We start from the raw sequence: 13,821 nt of genomic DNA, 5'->3' as shown, positions 1-13,821 counted from the left end.
GAAACTGTATGCACAAACTTAGTTGGAGTTTCTATTTGCATAAAAGTCTATAGTATTCAATTAAATAGGTCTATGAATGGACTGTAGGCTGCCAGGCTCCCCCATTCATGGGATCTTCCAGGCAAGAATACTGGAGTGGGTTGCCATTTCCTCCTCCATGGGATCTTCCCAGCCCAGGAATTGAACCTGCGTCTCTTACATCCCCTGCATTAGCAGGTGGGTTCTTTACAACTAGTGCCACCTGGGAAGCCCCATGAATCTAAAGAGAAGTAAAAAAACATATTTTGCATTGAAATTTTTACCAAATCTGTGCAATTTTCTAGCCTCTCTAAAAAAGATATAAAGAAAACTGGAGCCTGTTCTTGTGGGCTATAGGTTTATGTAAAAGTTGGATAAAGTGTACACATTTGGTATAATTAGAAAATAATTTGACTTTTTGACCCAGTGTTACTTTTTGATAAATTTTTATAAAGAAGAAGAGAAACAATTATTGCTAATTGTGTTTGTCAGATAAAATTATACGGAGAGCAGAACTTGAACTGACTTTTAAGGAACTGTAATAGATTGATGGGAAGATTCTGCTAATAGCAAGAAAGCACAATATTTTTTTAAAATTTAATATTTCACCAAGGATGGATTAATCCATATATCTATATTAAATGGTGATGTCATTTATTGAACACTTTTCATGACACTGAAACTGTCAGTATTGTAAGTTCCAAACACTTCAGAACTAAAAGAAAAATCTACCCACTCTTTGAACTTCAGTAGGGGCACAGAATTATTGTTCAAAATGAGAAATCTGAAATAAGAGAAGATGCAAAACAGCAAAAAAAAAAAAGAGTGAGCAAGTCCAATTTTATTCCTAGAGCTCATATCTTGGATTATATATATTTGTTGGCTAATAAACTGAGTTAAAAGGCTAATTTAAGAAATCCCAAATAAAACCTACTCTCTAAATTTTCTTTATATTTGTGTATGTATGTGTGACAGCATCCAATAGTTTAGAGAAGAAAATTAGAAAGAATACAAAGAAAAGTGCAAACAGGTGGGACAATGATGAAAAACTAATATTGATACATTTTAGAAGAATCTATTGAAATGTCTCTAAGAAGCAGTATCTTTGTTATTTATGAATCAAAATAGAAAATGTGTTAATTGTTTCATTAAAAGATCTGACTTTGAAAAAATAAAGGGATGAGAAAGATTCCGAGTTTTAAATTTTACTTCTAATTGTTTGGAGTTTGATTTTATTTTTCAGTAAAACCTGATAACTTTTATTCCAACCATTATCATTTTTATTTTATTCTTCCTTAACTTGTCAGACGTTAACTATGGGAAACCAAACATCAGTGATAAAGAGTTCAGCCTTCTTGTACTGACAAGTGATGCCAATCTTCAAGCTGTGTTTTTCCCTTTTCTGCTGTTAACCTATGTCTTAAGTATCATGGGAAACTTGACAATCATCATTGTGACCCTGCTGGACTATCGCCTTCAGACTCCTATGTTCTTCCTCCGGAATTTCTCTGTTTGGGAAATATCTTTTATCTGTCTTTGTTCCCAAATTGTTAGTCAATATTGGAACTGGAGACAAGACTATCTCCTTTGCTGGTTGTTTCACTCAGTACTTTTTTGCCATGCTTTTGGGAGCAACGGAATTTTGCCTTTTAGCTGCCATGTCCTTTGATCGCTACGCTGCCATTTGCAAACCGCTACATTACACGACTCTAATGAGCAGAAGACTCTGCATTCAACTTGTCCTATGTTCCTGGGTCTCTGGCTTTTTAGTTGTCATTGTGCCCCATGTAATGACTCTCCAGCTGCCTTTCTGCAACTCCGTCAATCATTATTGTTGTGACTATACGGTACTGTTGCATTTATCCTGTTCAGACACACGTTTCATAGAAGTGATTGAGTTTGTCTTTGCTGCCGTTACCCTCATCTTCACCTTGATGCTGGTGATTCTTTCCTATACATACATTACCAGGACAATTCTGAGAATCCCATCTGCTCAATAAAGAAAAAAAGCTTTTTCTACATGTTCTTCTCACATGACTGTGGTCTCACTTTCTTATGGAAGCTGTATCTTCCTGTATATAAATCCCTCCGTGGAGGATGCTGCGACTTATAATAGGGGAGTGGCTGTGTTAAATACCTCAGTTGCCCCTCTCTTGAACCCTTTCATCTATGCACTAAGGAACAAGCAAGTGAAAATAGCCTTCAAATGTTTGGTCAGTAAGTTAATAACCTTTTCAAAAAAGTAAAATTGAGTTTCATTATTATATAATAAATGTTTGGAAGACCATAGACGTAGGTTATCTTAATTTAAAAGTATTTTCTATATTGTTAATATTCCTATCCAAACACTGAAACAGCATAACTACTTGTTTAATTAAGCTGACTTTATCACCTCTTTATGTTCTTAAAACTTTAAAGGTCTTTCTCTGTGTGTGTATGTGTCCTCTAACACTTGTGTTCTTTTTTCTTCATCTGTATTTCACTTAAAAGGAAAAAGAAGATTTGACAAAAGTCAAATTGGGAATATGATTTCTAATAGTTTGCTTTTTACAAATGAATTTTTTCTTGTCTTGCCCATTACCGTGTAGTCATCAATCTTTATACTTGTACCTGAATTATACTTACATCAAAGAAATTTATATTGGCTTGTTGACAATAGTGTAATCAATATATTAGTGGACTGATATAAAGTTGGTTATTTTCAAGTTATTCAGATTTAAACTTAGTCTTTCTACAATGATTTTTTAATGAGAACCTAAGCATTACTCAGTAGTTGAGGTAAAACATTTCTGAAGAAGAGAAAATAAGCATATGTTTGTTTTAGCATCAATGGGGAAATGCTTAATGAGGATTTGTACACAAACTCTTTGAATAAACCCATGAAAGAGGTAGAAGAATATTTCAAATTTAAGCTAATTAAAAATGTCTTTATAGCAAATTTCATATAATTTAGTGTCCTGCACAGTTATTGTTCTTCTTCTCACTTACAAAAATATAAAACTATGTTAGCATTGTCTATCATATTAATGATTTTATAGTCTTTACTCATGCTCTTTCTAAATTGCAAGCTGCTGCTGCTGCTGCTAAATCGCTTCAGTCATGTCCGACTCTGTGCGACCCCATAGATGGCAGCCCACCAGGCTCCCCCATCCCTGGGATTCTCCAGGCCAGACCACTGGAGTGGGTTGCCATTTCCTTCTCCAATGCATGAAAGTGAAAATGAAAGTGAAGTCACTCAGTAGTGTCCGACTCTTAGCGACCCCATGGACTGTAGCCTACCAGGCTCCTCCATCCATGAGATTTTCCAGGCAAGAGCCTTCTCCATCTAAATTGCATACTAAACTTTAAATCTTGATAATCTGATATCCTTAGACAAAGTCTCCACAAGTGAAAACTGACATTTTCTCATCATTTCTTGACCGTGTTAACTTTTTCAGAATGCATGGATCAGATTCATAGCATGAGTAATTTTGAAATTTAAAGAAACTCCAGATACTTCTATTATAATCCCTTTAATATACAGGTGAAAAAATTGAGTTCAAGAAATATTAACAAACTTTTACTAAAGTACATAGTTACTTAGTGCCAATTTTGTACTCTTGAATTCCTTGTTTATCCATTTAATAATGATGAATCTACCCAGTAGGAGAGATACTAAAAGAGTGCCTTGGGAAATCATGAAGGAGAAAAATGATTGAAAATGTAGAACTTGTCAGTTTTTATACACCTTGTCATGATTACATCAAAATGCCTAAATACCAAACACACAATTGATGTTAACAAGTGAGTTAACTTGTTACTTCATTGGTTATTTATATCAACAGGTAATGACTCATTAGTTGACTCATTTGTTGTTTTAAACATCATCAGCAGTCCATTAATCATAGTCATTCAGTACATTTGCTTACCCTGTGGTGGTTGCTTGTTTTCAGAAATATATATGACATGTAGCTAAACTTAGATTGACAGAGATAATTTCTTTTAAACCATGCAAATACAAATATAGATGCAAAATTTAAGTAGACAATTCAGAAACTCAGTCCGGATATTTTTCTGGAAGAAAATTGGTAACTAACAAAAATTGCACAAAACATGAATTAGCATAGTAATATATCTACCTGAAATCTCTCTGAACCAAAGATTCTTAATCTAAAAACCAGTAATATAAATGATATTCAAAATTACATGCATATAAAATTCAGGAAAAATATAAGAATACTTATTAGAGGTTTAATGTTTAGTATCTCATTTTTGCTTCTTCATGTATCACAGCTTGTCATGACGAAGGGGCTTGCATAACTCAATAAAGCTATGAGCCATGCCATGCAGAACCACCCAAGACAGATGGGTCATAATGGAGAGTTCTGACAAAACATGGTCCACTGGAGGAGGGAATGGCAAGCCACTCTGGTATCCTTGCCATGAGAACCCCATAAATGGTATGAAAAGGCAAAAATATGTGACACCAGAAAATGAGCCCCCTAGTTGGAAGGTGTCCAATATGCTACTGGGAAAGAGTGGAGGGCAGTTACTTGTAGCTCCAGAAAGGATGAAGTGGTTGGGCCAAAGCAGAAATGACACTCAGTTGTGGATGTGACTGGTGGTGAAAGTAACATCTAATGCTGTAAAGAACAATATTGCAAGGAACCTGAAATGTTAGGTCCATGTATCAAGGTAAAGTAGATGTGGTCAAGCAGGAGATGGTAAGACTGAACACTGACATCTTAGGAATCAGTAAACTAAAATACACTGGTCATAGAAAACACCCTTTTTCAATAACTCAAGAGATGAATTTACATGGACATCACCAAATAGTCAACAATGAAATCAGATTGATTATATTTCTGTGCAGCCAAAGATGAAGAAGCTCTATGCAACTGCAAGTTGCTCAGTCATGCCCGACACTTTGGGACCCCCTGGACTATACAGTCCATGGAATTCTCCAGGCCAGGATACTGGGGAAGCTCTATACAGTCAGCAAAAGCAAGACTTGGAGATGACTGTGGCTCAGATCATCAACTCCTTATACCAAAATTCAGGCTAAAAATAAAGTGGGGAAAACCACTTGACCAATCAGGTATGACCTAAATCAAGTCCCTGACTATTATACAGTGGAAGTGATAAATCAATTCAAGGGATTAGATCTGATAGAGTGCAGAAGAACTATGGATGGAGGTGCATAACATTGTACAGGAGGTGGTGATCAAAACCATCCCAAAGAAAAAGAAATGCAAGAAGGCAAAATGGTTGTCTGAGGAGGCTTTACAAATAGCTGGGGGGAAAAAAGAAAAAAGAAAAAGACATAGTAAAAAGGAAAAGATATACCCAACTGAATTCAGAGTTCCAAAGAATAGCAAGGAGACATAAGAAAGCCTTCTTAAGTGAACAATGAAAAGAAATATAGGAAAACAATAAAATGGGAAAGACTAGATTTCTCTTTAAGAAAATTGGAAATACCAAGGAAACATTTTGTGCAAAGATAGGCACAATAAAGGACAGAAACAGTATGGGCCTAACAGAAGCAGAGGAGATTAAGAAGAGGTGGCAAGAATACCCAGAAAAATTGTACAAAAAAAACCTCTTAATGACTCAGATAATCACGATGGTGTGGTCTCTCACTTAAAGTCAGAGATCCTGGAGTGTGAAGTCAAGTGGGCCTTCAGAAGTAGTGCTGCTAATAAAGCTACTGAAGGTGCTGAAATTCCAGCAGAGCTATTTAAAATCCTAAAAGATGATGCTGTTAAAGTGCTGCACTCAATATGTCAGCAAATTTGGAAAACCCAGCAGTGGCCACAGAACTGGGGAAGGTAAATCTTCATCCCAGTTCCCGAGAAGGGCAGTACCAAAGAATGTTCAAACTACTGGATAATGCACTCACTTCCCATGCTAGTAAGGTTATGCTCAAAATCCTTCAAGCTAAGCTTCAGCAGTACTTGAATCAAGAACTTCCAAAAAAAAAAAAAAAAAAAAATCCAGATGTACAAGCTCAGTTTAGAAAAAGCAAAGGAACCAGAGATCAAATTGCCAACATTCAGTGGATCATAGCGAAAGCAACAAAATTCCAGAAAAACATTTACTTCTGTTTCAATGACTGTGCTAAAACCTTTGACTGTGTGAATCATAAACTGTGGAAAACTCCTAAAGATACAGAAATAAGAGATCATCTTTCCTGTCTCCTGAGAAACATGTATGGAGGTCAAGAAGCAACAGTTAGAACCTTATATGGAACAGCTGACTGGTTCAAAATTGAGAAACGAGTATGACAACAAGGCTTTATATTGTTACCCTGTTTATTTAACTTATATGGAGAGCACATCATGAGAAATGTCAGGCTGGATGAGTTCCAAGCTGAAATCAAGGTTACTGGGAGAAATATCCACAACCTCAGATAGCAGATGATGTCTCTTTAATGGAAGAAAGCAAAGAGGAACTAGAGAGTCTTTTGATGAAAGTGAAAGAGGAGAATAAAAAAGCTGGCTTAAAACTCAGTATTAAAAAAAAAAAAAAAAAAAAAACTAAGATCATGGCATCCAGTCCCATCACATCATGGCAAATAGAAGGGGAAAAGGTAAAAGAAGTGACAGATTTCCTCTTTTTAGGCTCTAAGGTCACTGTGGACGGTGACTGCAGCCTTGAAATTAGAAGACAATTGCTTCTTGGAAGGATAGCTATGAAAAACCTAGACAGAGTATTAAAAAGAAAAGACATCACTTTGCTGACAAAGGTCCATATATAGTCAAAGCTATGGTCTTTTCAGTAGTCAGGTATGAATGTGAGAGTTGGACCAGAAAGAAGGCAGAGTGCCAGAGAACTGATGCTTTCAAACTATGGTGCTGGAGAAGACTCTTGAGAGTTCCTTGGACAGACGGGAGATCAAATCAGTCAGTCCTAAAGGAAATTAACCCTGAATATTCATTGGAAGGACTGATGCTGTAACCGAAGTCCCAATATTTTGGTCACCTGATGGGAAGAGCTGATTCGTTGGAAAAGACCCTGATGCTGGGATATTTTGAGGGCGGGAGGAGAAGGGGGCAACAGAGGATGAGATGATTGGATGACTCAATGGACATGAGTTTGAGCAACTCCAGGAAACAGTGAAGGACAGGGAGTCCTGGTGTGCTGCAGTCCGTGGGGTTGCAAAGATATGACTTGGTCAGATATGACTTGGAGATTGAACAATAACAACAACAAAAGCGAAACATTCTGCTAAGAAGTCAATAAAAGAGGATTTTAGCATTCCTCAACCAGTAATATTTCACCAATTGACAAATATTTAAAAGCTTTGCCTGTAAAATAGCAGTATGTGTTAGTCACTCAGTCATGTCCAACTCTTTGGGACCCCATGGACTGTAGCCCACCAGTCTCCTCTGTTCATGGAATTCTCTAGGCAAGAATGCTAGAGTGTGTTCACCATTCTTTCTCCAGGGGATCTTCCTGACCCAGTGATCAAAACTGAATCTCTGCATTGCAGGCAGATTCTGGAATATTATCTGTCTGTCTGTGCTTAGTTGCTCAGTTGTGTCTGATTTTTTATGACCTCCTGGACTGTAGCCTGCCAGACTCCTCTGTCCATGGAATTTTCCATGCAAGAATACTGTAGTAGGTTGCGATTTCCTACCTCAGGGGATTTTGCTAACCTAGGGATAGAACCTGCATCTCTCATGTCTCCTGCCTTGGCAAGCAGGTTCTTTACCACTGCACCATGTGGGAATGGAATATTACTCAGTCATATAATAGAACAAAATCTTTCCATTTGTGACAACTTGGATGAACCTAGAGGGTACTATGCTATGTTAAATAAATCAGACAGAAAAAAAATGCATATGATTTTACTTATATTTGAAACGTAACTAAACATAAAGAATCATAGATACAAGTTGCTAGAGGAGAGGGGATGGAAGGATCTCATTAATAAAATTAAAAATGATCAGAATTTGAGAGCCTTAGGCTTTACTTACATAGTCTGTGGGGTCACAAAGAGTTGGACATGGCTGAGCACACATGCATACATGCATATAGATGTGTGTGTGTATGTGTATATATATATGTATGTGCTGTGCCTTGTGGTTAAGTCGTGTCTGACTCTTTGCAACCCCATGAACTGTAGCCCACCTGGCTCCTCTGTCCATGGGGATTCTCCAGGCAAGAATACTGGAGTGAGCTGCCATGCCCTCCTCCAGGGGATCTTCCCAACCCAGGGATCAATCCCAGGTCTCCCACATTGCAGCTGAACCACCAGGGAAGCCATGTATATATATACATATATATACATGGCACTAGTGATACAGAACCTGCCTGCCAGTGCAGGAGACAAAAGAGATGCAGGTTTGATCCCTGGGTCAAGAAGATCCCCTGGAGGAGGGCATGGCAACCCACTCCAGTATTCTTGCCTGGAGAATTTCTGAAAGATTTCTGAAAGCTAGATAATGCTTCAGGATCACTTTCTGATAATGAGGGGAAAAAAAGCTAAATTATCAGGGGAAAAAAAGTAACAATTTGTTTAAATAGCCATATTTTCTAAAATCATATTTATAAACCAAACAATTTTAAGATCCAGTAAATTCTACAAATTGTACAGGAGCATGTAAAATTGTCCAATCAATTGTATATTACATGTTTCTTCCTGCCTATATTTTATTCTGCTTCTTTAGATAGTATTTTTCAAATGTACTTTATCCTAAATACTGAGTTACTACAGAAAGTATTTTAGTAAAACAGCCATACATTTTAAATAGACATTTCAAAGATGTGCATCAACATTGATGACTAATCTCAGAAATTTTCTTTTAATTACTTTGAGTAGAATGTGCACCAAAAAGTTGGTTAGTATGACAAATAATATAAATGAATATTAGTTTTAAGTATATTGTCACTGATCACAAATAGAATATTAACCTTTGGATTGTATGCTACATTAAATGTAATTAAGTTAAACAATATTTTAAAATCAAAGAAAAAAGATTGAAAAATTAGTGCAATTTGTTTTATATATTAAGAGGAAAAGGAAGTGAGGTGAGGGGGAAAGTCTATTGAAATATATAAAGAAAACTAACTTCACAGAACACAGAGTTTTGTTAATGAGTCATGGAGAAATTTAAGATGAATATGATAGAAATTAAAGGGAAAAACTGAGGGTAACTATGGATAGGGAGGGCTTCCTTTGTGGCTCAGCTGGTAAAGAATCCATCTGCAATGCGGGAGACCTGGGTTCAATCCCTGAGTTGGGAAGATGCCCTGGAGAAGGAAGGGCTACCCACTGCAGTATTCTGGCATGGAGAATTCCATGGAGTCTCAGAGTCAGACAGAATTGAGCAACTTTCACTTTCACTTCACTGGATAGGGAAGCTACTATTGAGCACACTGTTATTATTGAGACACTTGTTACTTTTCTTTATGTATAGTGCAGTAGCCTATTCACTTCTTTGACAAAGAAAGAATCCTGTGTATCATATTCACAAAGGCTTTTTTCACTTGTTAGTTCTGTAAAGTGTAGATAAAAGGGTTCAAAATACCTCAACAGAGGTATTGAGCACTGCAATTACCTTGGAAATTCTTTGTTTGATTGATGGTTTAGCATATATGAAGATGCAGCTGCCATAGTATAGAGTTATCACAACCATGTGAGAATAACATGTTGAAAAAGCTTCTTTCCTCTGATTAGTGGAAAGGATTTTTAGAATTGTTTTTGTGATATAGGTATATGATATTATCAATGTGACCACAAGTGTCAACAAAGCTGAGATGTAGCCCATCATCTCAAAGATCTCTGTGTCTGAGCAGAAGATCTGCAGGAGGAGAGTTGTGTCACAGTAGAAATGGTCAACAGTGTTGGAAGCACAGAAGTCAAGATTTAGGCCTAAGAGGAGTGGTGGAAAGATGACAAAGAATCTGGCAAGCCAGCTACAGAAGACAAATTGAATGCAGATTTTATTGTTCATGATGGTTGTGTAACACAGGGGCTTACAGATGGCAACATAGTGGTCATAGGACATAGCTGCCAGCAAGTAAAACTCAGATGCTCCAAGAAGGAAAGCAAAGAACACTTGAGCTGCACAACCATTATAAGAAATGGTTTTGCCCCCAGTTGCCATGGTAGCCAGCAATTTAGGGATGCATGTAGTAGTATTGGAGACTTCTAAGAAAGAAAAATTCTGGAGGAAAAAATACATTAGGGTCTTGAGGTGAGGATCCACCAGGGTAGGTGTGATGATGATCAAATTACAGTGATACTTGGTAAGTAAGTGAGAAGTAAGAAGATGAACAATACAATTTTCAATCGTGGGTCATCAGTCAAACCTGCTAGAATAAACACTTTCACTGGTGTATGATTTCCCATCATTGTCCTCTACTTTTCCAGGTCTTCATAGTAAAAAAGAAAGAAAGAAAATAATGACCCCAATGGAAAAGTAACAGTGATAATTAGTGTTTAAGGTAAAGTTAAGCAAAAAGATGTTTCAGCTAGAATAACACTATGCTTATTCATGTTTTAAAGATGGTTATGTCAGAAAGAAAAATAGTTTGCATTTCCAGAGTATATGGACAGAGAATTTAATCTTTAATTTGCAGTTTTGCTAAAAATAATCTATACAATAATTGTAATTGTTTATTTTTATGTGAAAAACATAGAGGAATATTGGACTTTAAATCCACGGAAAAACGTTTCTCACTTGATAATCTACCAGAGTATTGATGACTTTCTTTTCTTGTTCAATTAAGGAAATCTGCATATTAGAACCAAAATTTAATTGCTATGAAGGGTATATCATCTCCTTCTCAAACTCTTCCAAAAGATTGAAAAATAAAGAACACTCTCAGAGTCATTCTATAAAGCCACCATCACCCTGATACCAAAACCAAAGAAAGACACTACCAAAAGAAATATCTTTGATGAACATATATGTAAAAATTCTCAACAAAATATTAGCAAAATGAATCCAACAACACACACACAAAAAAAATCATACACCACAATCAAGTTGAATTCATCCCAAGGTAACAAGGATGGCTCAACATAAACAAATCAATCAATGTGATACACCATGTTAACAAAAGAAATAATAAAAACCACATGATCATTTCAGTAAATGCAGAAGAACCACTTAATAAAATTCAATGCCTGTTTGTGATAGAACCTCTCACCAAAGTGAGTATAGAGGGTACATATCTCAACATAATAAATGCTATATATGACAAACCTATAGCCAACCTAATACTGAATAATGAAAAGTTGAAAGCCTTCCCAATAAAATTTGGAACAAAACAAGGATGCCCACTGTCACCACTTCTATTCAATGTAGTATTGGAAGCTGAGCCAGAGCACTCAGACAAGAAAAAGCAGTAACAATTACCAAAATTTGAAGGGAAGGAGTAAAATTGTCATTAGATGCAGATGACACGATACTGTATACAGAAAACCCTAAACTATTAGAGCTGAACTATTAGAACTGAAGGACTTCCCTGGTAGCTCAGCAGGTAAAGAATCTGCCTGCAATGCAGGAGACCCCGGTTCTATTCCTGGGTTGGGAAGGTCCCCTGGAGAAGGGGTAAGCTACCTACTTCAGTACTCTTGGACTTTCTTGGTGGTCCAGATGGTAAAGAATCCACCTGCAATGAGGGAGACCTGGGTTTGATTCCTGGGTTGGGAGGATCCCTTGTAGAAGGGAATGGTGACCCACTTCAGTATTCTTGCCTGGAGGAATCCCCATGAACAGAGGAACCTTGTGGGCTACAGTCCGTGGGGTTGCAAAAGAGTCAGACATCACTGAAGACTAACCACTGCACAGCATCTCACATTAGAACTGAAACTATTAGAACTGAAAAACTATTAGAACTAAAAAAAAAAAAAAAAAATGAATTCAGCAAGGTAGCAGGATACAAGATTAACATACAGGAATCAGTTGCATTTCTTTATGTCGACAATGAAATATCAGAAGGAGAGTGTAAAAATCAACCCTTTTTAAGAAAGAAAGAAAGTGAAGGTGCTCAGTTGTGTCTGGCATCAGATGGCCAAAGACCTTATAGGCTTTTGTACAGCAAAGGAGACTGCAAACAAAATGAGAAGACAACCTATTGACTGGAAGGAAATATTTGCAAATGATGTGACTGAAAAATACTTAATTACCAAAATATACAAGTAGCTCATACAACTAAACAACAACAGCAAAAAGTAACCCAATCGAAAAATAGGCAGAAGTCCTTAATAGACATTTCTGCAAGGAAGATATACAGCAGGCCAACAGTAATGAAAAGATGCTCAATATCACTAATCACTAGAGAAATGAAAATTAAAACTATAATGAGGAACCATCTCACACAGGTCTGAATGGCCATCATTGAAATGTCCACAAATCACAAATGTTGGAAAGGATGTGGAGAAAATGGAACCCTTCTACACTGTAAGTGGGGATGTAAATTGGTACAGCCCATATGAAAAACAGTATGAATGTTCCTCAGAAAACTAGAGCTTCCATATAATCTGGCAATTCACTCCAGGCCATATATATTAGCTGGGGAAAATGAAAATTCTAATTAGAGAAGATACACGCACCCTAATGTTCGGGGTAACACGGTTTGCAATTCCTTCTCTATACAAATTTAAAAGGAGGTTTCTCTTAAAATACTGTGTTGCCATAATGACACCTGATTTCACTTGAAGTTAACTATTCTCAAACCTTGAGTTAACCAATGCATTTTTCTTATGGAAATGTTTGTCTTAAGCTGTTAATGTACTATGAATTTACCCCAGACTGTCTTCAAGTTGGTTTGCCTAATGGCTCAGAACCTACTTGACAAACCAGTATGTTAAACTCAGATATTGTTCCCCTAATCTATGTAAACAAAACTGTTTGTATGGTAATCTGCCCTTCTATAAGATTCAAGTCAACCATTTTATGGCCTGGGATGAATCATCTGGTGCCAAGATTATCCCAAAATGCATCTTACGGATGAGGGGCCTGGTGCCACTCTGAGTTTTAAGACATCCCTTTCTTTTCATTAACTGCCAGTGACTATATAATGTCCAGCTGAAGACTAGCAGGGGGGTACTCTTTCTGCCCCCTTCTGATGCCTATGTCAGAAGCTTTCTCTATCTCCTTTATACTTTAATAAAACTTTATTACACAAAAGCTCTGAGTGATCCAGACTCGTCTCTGGCTCTGGATTGAATTCTCTAGAAGCCAAGAATCCCGGCGTCTTTTCATTCAGCAACCGCGTTTCAGAAAATTGGAAATCAGTATTAAGTTTGAAAAACTGTATTTTCCAAAGTTTTTCTCTTAAAAGTACACCTTGTACAAGTAATTATGGGACAAATTATTGTGTATTTCTTTTACAAAATGAAAGATTAATGGTATCTCTAAGAAAAAAATCCTGTCTCAATATTTTCACCATCAAACACATAAAATGATTAAGGTTTGGTGATGGTCACTAGATTAAAGCTTTTCTGTATGGAGGATGTCAAAGTTATTATTTCCAACCTCTAAAACACACATTATTATTTAAAAAGCATCTTTATAGATAAAAATAACATAAAAGGACAAATAAAAGTTGTTTCCAAATAGTAGCTAAAGGAGTTTGTGGGAAGAGTCTATAATAAAAAATATGACCTGCTGACAAAATCATGTTGATAATGTAGACAGATATGGGTAAAAAGGATATGATGTTATTTTTCATAGACATTCTTTTTATAGTCACATAATTATGGAGCAAGCAAGTTTTCTTCATTTACAGACACAATTCAGTGGAAACAATTATAGGAATATGTATATCTAAAACACCTAAATCAGAATTTTACTGCATCAAATCATT

The 13,821-nt window shown here is 36.5% G+C and overlaps 2 pseudogenes; one reads left to right on the top strand and one right to left on the bottom strand.

The window, feature by feature from the left end:
* Positions 1-1,334: 1,334 nt before the first annotated feature.
* Positions 1,335-2,264, top strand: LOC122447640 (annotated as a pseudogene).
* A 7,168-nt stretch (positions 2,265-9,432) lies between these two features.
* Positions 9,433-10,354, bottom strand: LOC122447092 (annotated as a pseudogene).
* Positions 10,355-13,821: the final 3,467 nt, after the last annotated feature.

This window comes from Cervus canadensis, chromosome 9 (assembly GCF_019320065.1).
Source record: "Cervus canadensis isolate Bull #8, Minnesota chromosome 9, ASM1932006v1, whole genome shotgun sequence".
NCBI lineage: Eukaryota > Metazoa > Chordata > Mammalia > Artiodactyla > Cervidae > Cervus > Cervus canadensis.
The sequence above is the reverse complement of the archived record's forward strand: the minus strand, read 5'-3'. Positions and strand labels throughout refer to the sequence as shown.